Raw genomic sequence first — 15,610 nt, forward strand, 5'->3', positions numbered from 1 at the left:
ATGTTCAATTTATATCAAACATAAGCTCATTTTCATATTTTTATCAAATCTACACTTTTTCAAATAAGCATATACGAAAATGTTCACCAAGTTCATAAGCATTCAACTCAAATAACATGTCAAAATAATCATTACTAGCAATTAAACAAGTTTCAAATGGCATTATCTCTTAAAAATCAAGTTCATGAATTTTAGACTTGAAAAAGTCCACTTTAATTCTCAAAATCATGCTTAGGCTCAAAGTTTGGATCATTTAACTACCTAAACATGTTACACTACTTAATTTAGCAACAATTCATGACAAAAATCGGCCATAACCTGTTTATATCAAAAAGCCCCAAATTGTTCAAGAACACAAACCCTAGATTACTCAAAATTTGAAGTTTAAGGCTTCTAATCATGTTTAATAGCATCAATCTAGGTTATACAAGCATAATACATAAGCAATTTAAGCATAATTACACTAAAAAGCATTAAAATCGAATTGGGGAAAAAATTGCTCAAGAACACTAATTTTCGGATTAAATGGTGTTTAGGTGTAGAAATTTACCATTTTTCTTGAGTAATTCCTTGATAGCATCCTTCTCAACATGATTTTAGTAAAAGATTTGATGATTTTTGGTGAAAAAATTCGATTTTGTGATGTGTTTTTCGCAGTATTTTTGAGTTGGGTTTTGTGGACTAATCTGTTCGTTCAGCTTTTTATTTTTTCTGAATTTTGCAAGCTCCGCGACTTGCGGTGTTTGTGTTCTTCAAACTCCGCGAGTCGCGACCATATTTTTTATTTTTTTTTTTTTAATAAGCCTTAACTTATAAAACAAATATAAAATAAATTTAAAATTTTGTTTTCCTTTGTTTTAGGACGAGGTCGTTTCGGATTGATGTCCTAGTCCGTCCCTTGACAAAATTTTAAAATTTGTCTTTTTGTAGCGATTGTTTTAAAAGCTAAGATTTTTGGGTTTTTTTTAAATGTTTTTGGCATACTTTAAGTCAATAAGATTAAAAATAATGATAATAAAAGTTCTCGTCCCTCCCTCGGGTAAAGCAATTTCGGTTCAAAGACCTAGTCATCAACTTACGACGAATTTTAAAAATCATATTTTTAACTTAGCGAAATAAAGTAAATTTTTGTTTTTTAAATTCACACCAAACTTAAATTTAAAATGCATAAAATTAAGAATTCATATAATAAAAATTAAAAATTCACACCAAACTTATATTATATTTTTGTTTTTAAACATACAAACTTATATTAAAAAGATTAATTTTTCAAATATTTACAATTTTAAATATATTAATTTTAAAAAGTTTACAATATTATTTTAATTTTTATATATTAATTTTTTAAAACATGGTAAAATTAAAAATCTTTTTGGCTTTTATCCCACTTTAATCAATCAAATATTATCAAAAATATACGCCCCTCTTTTCGGTAAAGTAATTTTAGTTCCATGACCTAATTTAACTCATGACGAATTTTTGAAATATTTTGGGTTGATTGATTAAAGATATTTATACCTTAAGAATAAACGTTAAATTTCGCAGTGATGTAATAAATTTTTGAATGATATCAATAATTTCGGTCGCCAAACCTAATTTTATTCAATACCAATTTAATACTTTATAGCGAACAAATTAGCGTTTATTATTAAAAGGTTAAAAATAAAAATAAAAAAAATAAAAACTGTACAGACTTACCTGTGAGATAGTATTCTTAGTTATATGATCTATCCCATTCATAAGATAGTCGGTTTAATTGGTTTTTCATGGCTACATAGGCGTAACCTCGAGCATTCAGTGTTTTTTCTTCTAAACATATGAACGGTCCGTCTCTGCATAAAGTAACAAATTCGGTGTTTGAATAGGTTTGATTATTTGTACATTTACCTCCATGTGACCATTTTCCGCATTTGTGACATCTTTCTAGGTGTCGTCCTCTTCTTTTCGCTGCGGATTTTGATTTTCCTTTACCAAATTGTAACTTATTATCTTCGCATCTGGATTATTTTCTTACTCCGTCCAATCTTTCTCTGATTACTGATACTATTTCACTCGGAAGTGTGTCATTATTACGTTTAGTGATCAAAGCGTATAGCATTAGACCATGGTTTAGTTCACAGGAAGTCTTCATTTCGTAAAAACCTAAAAAAAATAAAAATTCAGAATGGGGGGAGAAGACTAGTTCTTTAGGGTCTGCTAGGGAAAGACCATTCGGATTCCATTTTCGAGAACTACACGAAAATAGAAAATCTAACTCTAACAGAAATACATATTATCCTTTAAAGACTTGATTCTCCCCACACTTAGTTAGCTGTGGTGTCGAAATTGTGATTAACTTCGTTGTCGACTTCCATCGAACTATCTATGTAGTGTTTAACTCTGTGACCATTAACCTTAAATTCAATCCCATTTGAATTTATCAATTCTACTGTTCCGTATGGGAAAACTCTTTTGACTATGAATGGTCCAGACCATCTTGATTTCAATTTTTCAGGAAATAGCTTGAATCGTGAATTGAAAAGAAGAACTCTGTCTCCTTCTTTAAATTCTTTTGAACTTCTGATTCTTTTATCATGTCATTTCTTCGTTCTTTCCTTATAGATTAATGAATTTTCGTATGCTTCATGTCTTAATTCTTCTAATTCGTTTAGTTGACTTAACCGTAGACGTCCAGCTTCATGTAAATCAAGATTACATGTCTTCAAAGCCCAAAATGCTTTGTGTTCAATTTCTACTGGAAGATGATATGCTTTTCCATAAACAAGTCTAAAAGGTGTGGTTCCAATTGGAGTTTTGTAGGCTGTTCTAAAAGCCCAGAGTGCATCCTCCAATTTAATGGACCATTCCTTCGGATTTGATCCTACGGTTTTCTCTAGAATACGTTTTAAAGCTCGGTTGGTATTTTCAACTTGTCCACTTGTTTGTGGATGATAAGCAGTGGAGATTTTATGAGTTACTCCATATCTTTTAAGAACTTTCTCAAGTTGATTATTACAGAAATGAGTTCCCTGATCACTTATTAAAGCTTTCGGTGTTCCAAACCTTGCAAAAAGACGTTTTAAAAAGTTGACTACAACTCGTGCATCGTTAGTTGGGAGAGCTTGTGCTTCCGCCCATTTAGATACATAATCAATGGCTACGAGAATATAGAGATTATTATGAGATTTTGGAAATGGACCCATAAAGTCAATACTCCAAATGTCAAATACTTCACATACTTGAATGACATTTTGTGGCATTTCATCACGTTGACTTATTTTTCCGGTCCTTTGACAAGCATCACAGGATTTGCAAAGAAGGTGTGCGTCTTTGTAATTTGTAGGCCAATAGAATCCAGCATCATAAACTTTTCATGATGTTAGTTGAGGCCCATAGTGCCCTCCTGTTGGTCCTGTGTGACAATGGTTTAAAATTTTACTAGCTTCATCTCCGAATACACATCAGCGTATTATTCCATCGGGACAACTTTTAAACAGATGTGGATCTTCCCAAAAATAGTGTTTTATATCACTGAAGAATTTCTTTCGTTTTTGGTACGATAATCCTTTTTCAAGGAATCCACATACTAAGTAGTTTGCATAGTCTGCAAACCATGGTATTTCATTATAATCTATCTTCAATAGATATTCATCAGGAAAGTTGTCTTGTATGGCCAATTCATTTAGAACTTCTAATTCGGGATTTTCAAGACGAGAAAGATGATCAGCGGCGTGATTTTCTGCTCCTTTTTTATCTCGGATTTCAATATCAAACTCTTGTAAGAGTAAGATCCAACGGATTAATCTTGGTTTGGCATCTTGTTTCGAAAATAGGCATCTAAGAGCATAATGGTCGGTATAGACCACCGTTTTTGCTAGAACGAGATATGAACGAAATTTGTCAAAAGCGAAGACAATAGCAAGGAGTTCTTTTTCAGTAGTTGTATAGTTCGTTTGTGCTCCTTGTAACGTCTTACTAGCATAATATATAGGTAGAAATCGTTTTTCAATCCTTTGTCCTAAAACGGCTCCCATTGCAAAATCACTTGCATCGCACATTAGTTTAAACGGTAGATTTCAATTTGGTGTTATCATGATCGGCGCATTAGTGAGTTTCTCTTTAAGAATATTAAAAGATTTGATGCATTCATCTGAAAAGATGAATGGAGCATCTTTTTCTAGGAGTTTATTCATAGGAGTGGCAATTTTAGAAAAATATTTTATGAAACGTCGGTAAAAACCGGCATGCCCTAGAAAACTCCTAACTCCTCTAACATTGGTGGGATGTGGAAGTTTAGCAATTACATCTACTTTAGCTCTATCCACTTCAATTCCTTCTTTTGAAATTTTATGTCCAAGAACGATGCCTTCTGTAACCATGAAATGGCATTTCTCCCAATTAAGTACTAGATTTGATTGTTCACATCTAATAAGCATTCGTTCCAGATTAGCTAGACATGTTTCAAATGTATCACCGAAGACTGAAAAGTCATCCATGAAAACTTCCATGCATTCTTCTATCATGTCGTGAAAAATTGCCATCATGCACCTTTGAAAGGTTGCAGGGGCGTTGCAAAGTCCAAATGGCATGCGTTTGTAAGCAAAAGTACCATAAGGGCATGTGAATGTGGTTTTCTCTTGGTCTTCGAGTGCTATTGGAATTTGAAAATATCCGGAAAATCCATCAAGAAAGCAATAGTAACTATTTCCGGCTAATCTTTCCAACATTTGATCAATGAAAGGTAAGGGAAAGTGATCTTTTCTGGTGGCGTCATTTAATTTTCTATAATCAATACAAACACGCCATCCTGTTACAATCCTAGTAGGAATAAGCTCATTTTTCTCATTTGTAATGACAGTCATGCCACCCTTCTTAGGCACGCATTGAACTGGGCTTACCCATGGACTATCAGAAATTGGATAAATTAAACCTGCGTCTAGTAGTTTAATAATTTCTTTTTTTACTACATCTTGCATATTCGGATTTAGTCTTCATTGGCGTTGCACATACGTTTTATGACCTTCTTCCATAAGGATTTTATGTGTGCAATACGAAGGACTTATTCCTTTTATATCATGAATCTTCCATGCAATAGCTGGTTTATGAGCTTTCAACACAGAAATGAGTTGTGATTTCTCATTTTCAGTAAGAGAAGACGATATTATTACAGGTAATTCAGATTCACCATATAAATAAGCGTATTCCAAATGGTTTGGAAGTGGCTTTAACTCTAATGTCGGTGGTTCTTCTATCGATGATTTATATCGATATCTGTCTTCTTCTTTTAGCATTTAAATTTCTTCTGTTGTTGGTTCATATCCATTAGTCATTAGTGTAGCTAATATTTCAGCTTCATCAATTGGTTCATTACCTTCTCCTAAAGAACATTCTCCTGTTTCTTGTAATTCTGGAAATTCTTCTAACAATTCTACATGTGAATCTATAGTTTGAATATAATAACATGTATCATCTGCAGATTGCGGTTGTTGCATTGCTCTATCAACTGAAAAGGTAACACTCTCATCCTCTATACTTAGGGTCAGTTTCTTACCAAACACGTCTATCATTGTTTTAGCCGTGTTTAAGAATGGTCTTCCTAATATGAGAGGAACTTGAGAATCTTCTTCCATGTCCAGAACAACAAAATCTACTGGAAATACTAAAGTACCAACTTTAACTAGCATGTTCTCCATTATCCCTCTAGGATATTTTATTGATCTATCGGCTAGTTGTATTCAATTCTCCAAGGTCTAGTTTAGCGTATAGTGAATACGGCATTAAATTTATACTAGCACCTAAGTCTGCCAATGCTTCTATTGAACTAAGACTACCCAGAAAACATGGAATTGTGAAACTTCCTGGATCAGATAATTTTTCTGGTATCTTATTCAACAGCACTGCTGAACAATTAGCATTCATAGTAACGGCCGAGAGTTCTTCCATTTTCTTTCTATTTGTGATTAGATCTTTCAAGAATTTAGCATATCTAGGCATTCCTGAAATCACATCAATGAATGGAAGATTTACATTTATCTGTTTAATCATATCCAAGAATTTGGATTACTCAGCTTCAAGCCTTTCTTTTTTCATTTTACTCGGGTAAGGAAGTGGTGGTTGGTATGGTTTAACATAAGGTTTAGCCTTAACTGTGTTATCTTCATTAACCTTTTCAACTACCGGTTCTTTTTCCTTATCTTGTTCAGATTGTGGTTCTTGTGGAGTAGGAATAGCTTCATCAGAAGTTACAGGTATTTCAGGTGGTTTAAGTGTTGTACCACTTCTTGTGGTAATGGCTTTAGCTGTTTCATTCCGGTGGTTTGCATTTGTATCACTAGGTAAACTTCCCGGTTTTCTTTCACCTATTAACCTTGCTAGGTTACTTACTTCTTGTTCCAAATTTTGAATAGAAGCTTGTTGATTTCTAAATGCTTGAGCATTTTATTCATTAGTTTGTTTCTGAGATGTGAAAAACTGCGTTTGAGTTTCAACTAGCTTCGTCATCATATCTTCTAAATTTGGCTTTTTATCATCGGTTTGTGGTGGTTTGTTTTGAAAATTATGTCTTTGCTGGTTGTAAGTATTATTGGATACTTGTTGATTGCTAGGACCTTGTTGGTTGTTGTATGGAATATTTCGGTTATAATTCTGATTTTGATTGTAAATCGGTCTTGGCTGTTGATAATTATTCTGATAATTATTTCCAGGCCTTTGGTTTAGATATGAAACATTCTCTCTTTATTCCATTGTTAGTTCAATATTGAGACAATCTTTTGTCAAATGTGGTCCTCCACACTGCTCACAACTAATTCGTATTGAGTGGATATCTTTAGTCATCTTTTCCATTCGTCTCTCGACAGCATCTATCTTTGCGGAAATGGAATCTAAGTCATGGCTAGAATCGGCTCTAGCTGCTTTAGATGATCTAACGATATCTTTTTCTTGGTGCCACTCATGTGAGTGGGAAGCAGTGTTATCAATAATTTTGTAAGCATCAGTTTCGGTTTTCTTCATAATAGAACCACCAGCTGCTATATCGATGTCTTTCCTTGTAGTGATGTCGCATCCTTGGTAGAATATTTGTACTATTTGACAGGTGTCTAAACCATGTTGCGGACATCCTCTTAATAACTTTCCAAATCTTGTCCACGCCTCATATAGAGTTTCATTTGGTTTCTGTGTAAACGTAACAATTTCTGCTTGAACTCTTACGGCTTTAGATGCCGGAAAGAATTGTCTAAGAAATTTTTCAACTAAAACGTCCCATGTATCAATCGCCCCTTCAGGTAACGATTCCAACCAATCTTTGGCTTCTCCCTTTAAAGTCCAGGGAAATAACATGAGATATATTTGTTCATCTTCCACTTCTCTTATTTTAAATAGAGTGCAGATCCTTTTAAAGGTACGAAGATGTTCATTTGGATCTTCCTTCGGCGCACCACTAAATTGGCATTGATTAGTTACCATGTGTAGAATTTGTCCTTTGATTTCATAATCTGGCGCATTAATGTCAGGATGAGTAATTGCGTGACCTTGGCCAGTGCGTTTAGCTCTCATTCGGTCTTCCATACTTAAAGGTTCCAGATTCTCCATAATTGAATTTGTTGAATCGGAATCACTAGAGGATTCTGATTTAATGGTTCGTTCCTCAACAATCTCTGTTTGAATGATTGTTGGTTCCAGAGGAAAATCTAATGGTTCAGGATCTATGAATCGTCCCTGAATATTCTCCGGATTCTCAATTGTGAGGTCGGGTTCAAAAAATGGATTATCGGAAATTTGAATTGGAGTACTTGGTCGACTGGATGACGATTCTAAAGAAAAATCAACGGCGGTAATATTTGCTAGATGTCTTGATCTAGTTACAGGTGGTGAACGTACAAAAGGTGGTGAACGTCTTGCTCGGTGCATTCACTGAATATCCTATTAGTTTTTAAAAAGGAAAGAAAAATTATATAAGTTATCCAATTAATAGACTTTTCTGATTTTGCCCATGTTTCGAATAGCCAAAAGATGCAGCAGAGGGGCAGGATTCGTTTGGTCTCAATATAATTGAGGACTGTTTGGCTCCAATAACCCGGTCCACGTACAAATCCAACTATTACTACGAACCAGAAAATTTTGATGTCTATCAATTTAACCACTTAAAATAAATTTTCGTAATTTTAAGAAGTATAGATAAGAAGTAGAAAAAATTCTAAGTCCTAAAAACTAGAATGACGAGAAATAAGAAAGAAAAAGAGCGCGTCGAAAAAGGTCGAAAAATAAAAGGCGTCGAAAAATACGAAAGAAAAAAAATGACTTTAAAACTTAAAAACACTCGACTAACCCAACCTTATTACTACCACTAACTTAAAATTATAATCGCAAATTGAGATTACTAATTGGAATGATAATTGATACATAGGTAAAAGGCGTCGAAAAATATTAAAGCTTACAAGTAAAACTATATCCCAAATGGCAATATCTTAAAAAGGTACTAAAACTTAAAAAGGCGTCGCAAAATTCTAAAGCACCTAAATCTTAGTCTAAAGAAAAAGCACGTAAGGAATTTTACGGCAAAGCTTAAAAATCTAGAAATAAAAATAACTATGGCAAAAACTATGAATTAAAAATAAATACGAGCAAAAATTACAAAAGTTACGCTAAAACAATTAAAAAGGGATAAAATATAAAAATATACTAAAAGTTGTAAAAAGTACAATTTTTATAAAAATATTATTTTTATATTATTTATTTTATAAAACTATTAATTTTTATATATTAATAAAACTAAATAAACTTAATATTATAAATTAAATAAATAAAACTAAATTAATTAAAATTAATTAACTAATCAAACCCTAATTAGGTTTTAAAATTAATAATAATAATAATTATCCCGTAATTAATGCTGTTAGGGTTCCTGTGTGGCCCGTGTCAGACGACTCCGCGAGTCGCGGTTGGTCCGGTTCAATAACTCCGCGAGTCGCGGAGGGTTCAGGCTCAGACGAGATGCAGGTCAAAATTCAACAGGTCAGTTTTATTTATATTTTATTTATTTATTTTTCGGTTTTAAATAAAATATATTTATATAAATTTAATAAAACTTATATTTTAAAACTTAAAATAAAAATAGAAATATTTTATAATTTTATAAATAAAACTCTTAAAACTAGATTTATAAATGTTTTTTTTTTTTTGGTTTTTGATTTTATGTTTTAAATAAAAACAAAATATTTAAATAAAACTTATATTTTTATAAAATAAAAATAAAGAAACTTTATAAAACTTAAATATTTCACAAACTCTTAAAAATATTTATATATTTGTTTTCTTTTTATATTTTCGAATATTTAAAACGTATTTTTACAAAAGCGTATTTTAATAAAAGTAAACTAAAAATAAAAATCTTTTTTTTATATATTTATTAGCGTTGCGCTTCCGACTTTTAAGCTAGATTGTCCCCGACAGCGGCGCCAAAAATACTTGATGTCAAAGCTAAGGGGTATAAAATACTATTAAATTTTACAAGGAAATACTATTAAATACGATACAATTTTACACAAGATATTTATTTATTTAGAGAATGGATATACTTAAACCTTGCTACAACACTTATAGGCAGTGTACCTAATCGTACAGTAGTGTAGTTTTTAGTAAGTCCGGTTCGTTCCACAGGGAAAATCTTTAAACAAAGCTTAACGCTATATTAGTTTAATTTATAAAAATACAAATATATATATAAGTAATATTATTATTATAAATGGGGTTTTTACCGTTTAATGACCGGTTTGTCGATTTTAAAACTTTAGTTGCAGTTAAAACAAAATGTAAAAATATTAAATAAATAAAAGACTTAATTTAAAGCGTAAAGTAAATAACGATAATGAAATTGCGATAAATAAAAGTGCAATAAAATAAACTTGCGATAATTAAAAAGTACGATAATTAAAAGTGCAATTAAATACAATAACAATAAATAAAAGTGCGATAATTAGAAGTGCAATTAAATATAAAATAAAGGAAATTAAATATGAAATAAGATAATTATGCTTATTTAAACTTCCGTAATCATGATGTTTGACGTGTTGATTTTATCTTTATGCCCATGGGTTAATTGACCTTTGTCCTGGATTATTTAATATGTCCATCTGGTTTTTGTCCATAACAGTCCATCAGTCATAAATATAAAGTGCGAGTGTCCTCGTCAAATTATCCTTATACCCGAAGTCAAATATTCCAACTAATTGGGGACTTAAACTGTAACAAGATTTTAATACTTTGTTTAATAATTACACCAGGATGTCGACTGAGTGTAACCCAAGGTATTAATACTTTGTTAACAATTATGCCAAGTGTCCTTGTACATAATTTCACCCCTGTTTTAATAATTCTAGTGGCTATTAATCCATTCCCGTGTCCAGTTAAATGAACGATTATTCGTACATATAAATACCCCGCCCATCGTGTCCGATTGAGTGTATATGGTTATTTATAGGGACGTCCAATTGTAAATCTTTATATTAAAATTAACAAACTATCATTTAGTTAAATAAATATAAAGCCCATTAATAGCCCATAGTCTAATTTCCACAAGTGTCGTTCTTTTGTCCAAACCCCAATTATGGTACAAAGCCCAATTACCCAATTTTAATATTTTTAGCCCAACATCATGATTACTTCGGATTAAATAAGCATAATAATAACTTAGCTACGAGACATTAAATTAAAAAGGTTGAACATAACTTACAATGATTAAAAATAGCGTAGCGTTACACGGACAGAATTTCGACTTACACCCTTACAACATTCGCTAACATACCCTTATTATTAGGATTTAAAATTAAAATTAAAATTAAAATTAAAATATAAATATATATATATATTATGTATATATTGAGAGAGAGATAGATTAATGATATTAAAAATGATCAGAATTCGTTGGGTTTTATAGGGATTTTCGAATTTGGCTGCTCCGCAACTCGCGGCATTTTTGCTCTTCAAACTCCGCGAGTCGCGGAGTTTGAAATTCCAGCTCACTCCATTTTGGCTCCTCTCTTGCCGACGGATTTTTATATAAATATAATATATATATATATAATTTATATAATTAATTATATATTATATTATATTTATATACGTAGTTAACTCGTAATTTTTAGTCTGTTGCGTCGAACGTTGAGAGTTTACTCATGTCCCCGTTCCGGATTTTCGAACGTCCTTGCATACAATTTAATATCTTGTACTTTGCATTTTGAATCTTGTACTCTTGTAATTTCGAGACGTTTCTTATCAATAATTGGAACCACTTTGATTGTATTTTGTACTTTTGAGCTTTTTGGACCTTTGCGTCTTCAATTCGTCGAATCTGTCTTTTGTCTTCACCTTTTATTATTTAAACGAATATCACTTTTAAATAGAACAATTGCAACTAAAAGCTTGCCTTTCTTGAGGAATAATGCTATGAAATATATGTTCGTTTTTAGCATTATCACTTATACACACATATGTACAATAAAATATTCGGGTCTTACAACTCTCCCCCACTTAATTCGGAGCGCGCCCTCGCGATCCAAGCCGCATGACAAGAAGGAAGATAAACCAACACGAATTCTTCGGGTTCCCATGTAAACTCGGAACCTTTACTCCGACGCCATTGAACCTTAAAAGTTCTCACCTCCTTGTTACGCAAAATTTTCACCTTCTCATCAAGTATAGCAATCGGCTCTTCAACATATTCCAACTTATTGTTTAGCTCAATTTCATCTAATGGCATCCATGAAGAATCATCCGCAAGACACATACGGAGGTGGGAAACATGAAATGTGTTATGGATCCCCGCAAGTTCTTCGGGTAATTCCAATCAATATGCAACCTCACCAACACGAGCTAAAACTTTGAATGGCCCAATAAACCGAGGAGCTAACTTTCCCCATTTTCGAAATCGAATAATACACTTCCATGGCGAAACCTTAAGCATTACCATGTCGCCTTCTTGAAATTCGATCGTTCGTCTACCTTTATCGGCATACGACTTTTGTCTATCTTGAGCCTTCTTCAAATGATCCCGAATAATATCTGTAACAGCCCAAACCTTGCCGCGTTAAAACCCCGTTAAATTTCATGACTAAAAATTTTTTTTTGCTGAAACAGAGGGTTGCGCGGCGCGCCAATAGGCCGCGCGGCGCGCAGATTGCACCTGGCAGACTGCTGTCCCCAAAACGCTTTAATGCGAAAATGTTTGACTAGTTTCCGACCTTTTTGGCCCAAACGCTTTTAACCATGGTTTTATATATATAAAACTAGCACGTTTAACTAATAAAATTAAGTTTACGAGGCGGGTCCCACATCGACCCATTTTACCACCTTAAGTACCGAAATACAATATTTGACCAAAAGACTTTAATACAATACAAAGCCGAGCATGGCGATTGGGGATACGCTACCCAATCCTAAATGATCCAAAAGCAAGTCACTAAAGCAACTATGCATGTCTTCTAGTCCTCGCGCTTACCCGAGCCACCATATCCGCATGCGATCTATAAAAAGAGTCAACAACGAGAGGGTAAGCTAATGCTTAGTGAATGATAACATACTACATACATATATATGTATAAAATGAATACGCCACACAAACAAATACCGCATACCGGGGCATCCAAGTATAAAGCATCTACACTAAGCATACCGTACGATCTAAGCAACGAGCTAAAGATACAACACAAATAAGAGTCCACCAACGACAAAGTGAACATCGCCAAATAGCTACACCCGGAGGGTTAGCTACAACACAACAACACATTAATATATAAACAATAATAATAATGCACAAGGTTAACCCCTTAACCTCAATCACACGAACATTGGCCGAACTACCCGAGCCTTGTGAATTCGCACAACCCGAAATTCACTTCTCAACCATAAGATGACCGAACAACCCGAGTCATCGTGAATCCGCACTACCCGAGATTCACTACCTCAAATAAGGTGACCGAACAACCCGAGTCACCATGAATCCGCACTACCCGAGATTCATTTCTCAATACCAAAACCCATGGTCACGGGATTATAAAATCCACCAAATCGGGGTCATCCACAACACAACCATATCAACCCTTCGCCATTAGGGTTACAACAACCAAATCACAACCAAGTGTGATAATGTGCACACAAAATGTGCATCTCGCCAAAGATGGTCAACCAAAACGCACAACGTGCCGATTGGACTTATACACAAGTCCATCAAAACCACCTATATGTGAAGTGAGCTCTATAACCGAGAATCACTTCACCCGACCCGCACCCATCCTACACATACATATGCACATAGGATATTATCACTCACCTTGAAGTCTTGAAGAAGCTTCCAAGTGAATCCGCAACTTGCCAATGGAAGATACCTATTCCATTATCACAATTACAACAATACAATTAGGATGGATTTATAAACCACCCAATTCGACCCTTAGTGCAAATTCGACCCAAATGCACTTCCAAGTACAAACCGCGCCCAAAACTAATCAATAATCACTAACACGAGTGAGAATGGTCCTAATACATCCATTAAACCCGAACACAAGTGCCAAACACGTGTCATACCCATTTTGACACTTAAACCCTAATTTTGACCCATAAAGGTCAAAATCTCATCCTTTACAAGTTTTGACACCAAAACACATTTAACTTGGTTTAATACTTCAACTTAATCCATTTTAAGTTTACAAACCTCATTAAATCGCCAAATGGGTCATAATCACCACCAAACCCTAATTTGACCCAAAGTCACAACTAGTCAACCAAATTACCCTAAATGGGTTTCAACACTTCCATAATCACCTACTTAAGTGATTAAACTCAAATTAAAGTTCTAAACATGGCCAATTAGTTCGCCAACTCAAAATCCACCAACAATTAACAACAAACCCGATTACTAGCTTCACTAAACCCATTTCATCACATAAAAGGGTTTTACAACTAAATAACTCAAAACCCTAACTTGAATATCAAATTAAATAATTGAAATTCGGAGTTTGAGCTTACCAATACTATCACCGTGTAGCCGAGAACGAAAGGAACAACTTTAAAACCCGAGACTTTGAACGATTCGAGCTTCTTCTTCACCAAAACCTCCAATCTCTCTCTAAATTTCTCTCTCTCTCTCTCTAGATATTTGGAAGGGATGAATGGACATGAAAAATGATCCAAAACTGATCCAAAGTAGCTAATATGGCACACAAATCCGGCCCCATGTGATTTTACCCTTTTACCCCTCATTTAATTAAATAAAAAAAAGGGAGTTCTGTCAGAGCCATTTTGCGCGGCGCGCACCAGAACCACGCGGCGCGCAACAGGCCAGTTCCAGCTTCTTTTGCCTTTTAACTAATACAAATAGCCAACGCAACCAAAACCCGAATGTTATAAGTACATAAGTACGTAATATAAATATTTGGGTCTTACAACTCTCCCCCACTTAAGCTCGATCACGTCCTCGTGATCCTCATCACTTAACCAAACGGACCCCACACACGGTCCTAAACATAAGTTTCAAATCCGACTTTCCTAGGAAATTCTTTCCAACGAATCGCCTTCCATAACTAAATCGTCACCCGCGATTTATCAAAACCACAATCCGAGCACTACAACCATGCTCCTTCCCTAACATCGGGAAAACTCAACCAATCTCGTACCGAGATATAACTCCCTTAGTGTACTATTACCGAGTACAACGCTAAAAGCAACCAAGTCTCAACCTAAGGTCAACAACCCGAAACGATGAAACCGAACCAAACGAATCCTTACGGATATCACCTAATCATTAAACATCCCTTGTAGTGCGCAATACGACCAATACGCAACTACCGTAACAATACAATCCAACGGTTAGAAACCGATAGCGCCCAAAACGGCTATGGGAACGCAAATCCCAAGGGGTACGAAATCATCTATCGTCACACCCGTAACAAACATGTGAGCGAAATACGGCTATCGCACCACTAATCATACCACATGGTCCTCACGACCCCACCATCGACGCATAAAACGACCGATAGTTCCCACAACATGGTCCTCACGACCCCACCATTGGTGTATCAAACAACCAATAGATTACAACTCAACATGGCCGAAACAACCCGAGCCAAAACACATATGGAGGATGGTCGAAACAACCCGAACCTTAGTGAATTCGCACAACCCGAAATCCACCAACCCAATCCATATATCTCACAACGACATGACCGCAAAACCCGAGTCATCGTGAATACGCGCAAACCGATATTCACTACTACCGCCACATAGTATAACCGAGGATGGCCGTACAACCCGAACCTTAGTGAATCCGAACTACCCGACATTCACTACCTCAAACTATGAGCCCAACCAACAGGGACATTCGTACTACCCGAAATATTGTGAATACGAACAACCCGATATTCACGTCCCACAACACAACCCTCTTGATGAAGTCAGCGGACCCCGAAGGTCATGCTCCACCAATCTCAATATCGGATGAAGTCAGCGGACCCGAAGATCATGCTTCACCGATCTCAATACCGGATGAAGTCAGCGGACCCGAAGATCATGCTTCACCGATCTCAACACCACGCTCATGACGAAGTCAGCGGACCCTAAAGATCATGCTCCATCAATCACG

The sequence above is a fragment of the Rutidosis leptorrhynchoides genome, chromosome 8 (genome assembly GCF_046630445.1).
Source record: "Rutidosis leptorrhynchoides isolate AG116_Rl617_1_P2 chromosome 8, CSIRO_AGI_Rlap_v1, whole genome shotgun sequence".
In the NCBI taxonomy this organism is placed as follows: Eukaryota; Viridiplantae; Streptophyta; class Magnoliopsida; order Asterales; family Asteraceae; genus Rutidosis; species Rutidosis leptorrhynchoides.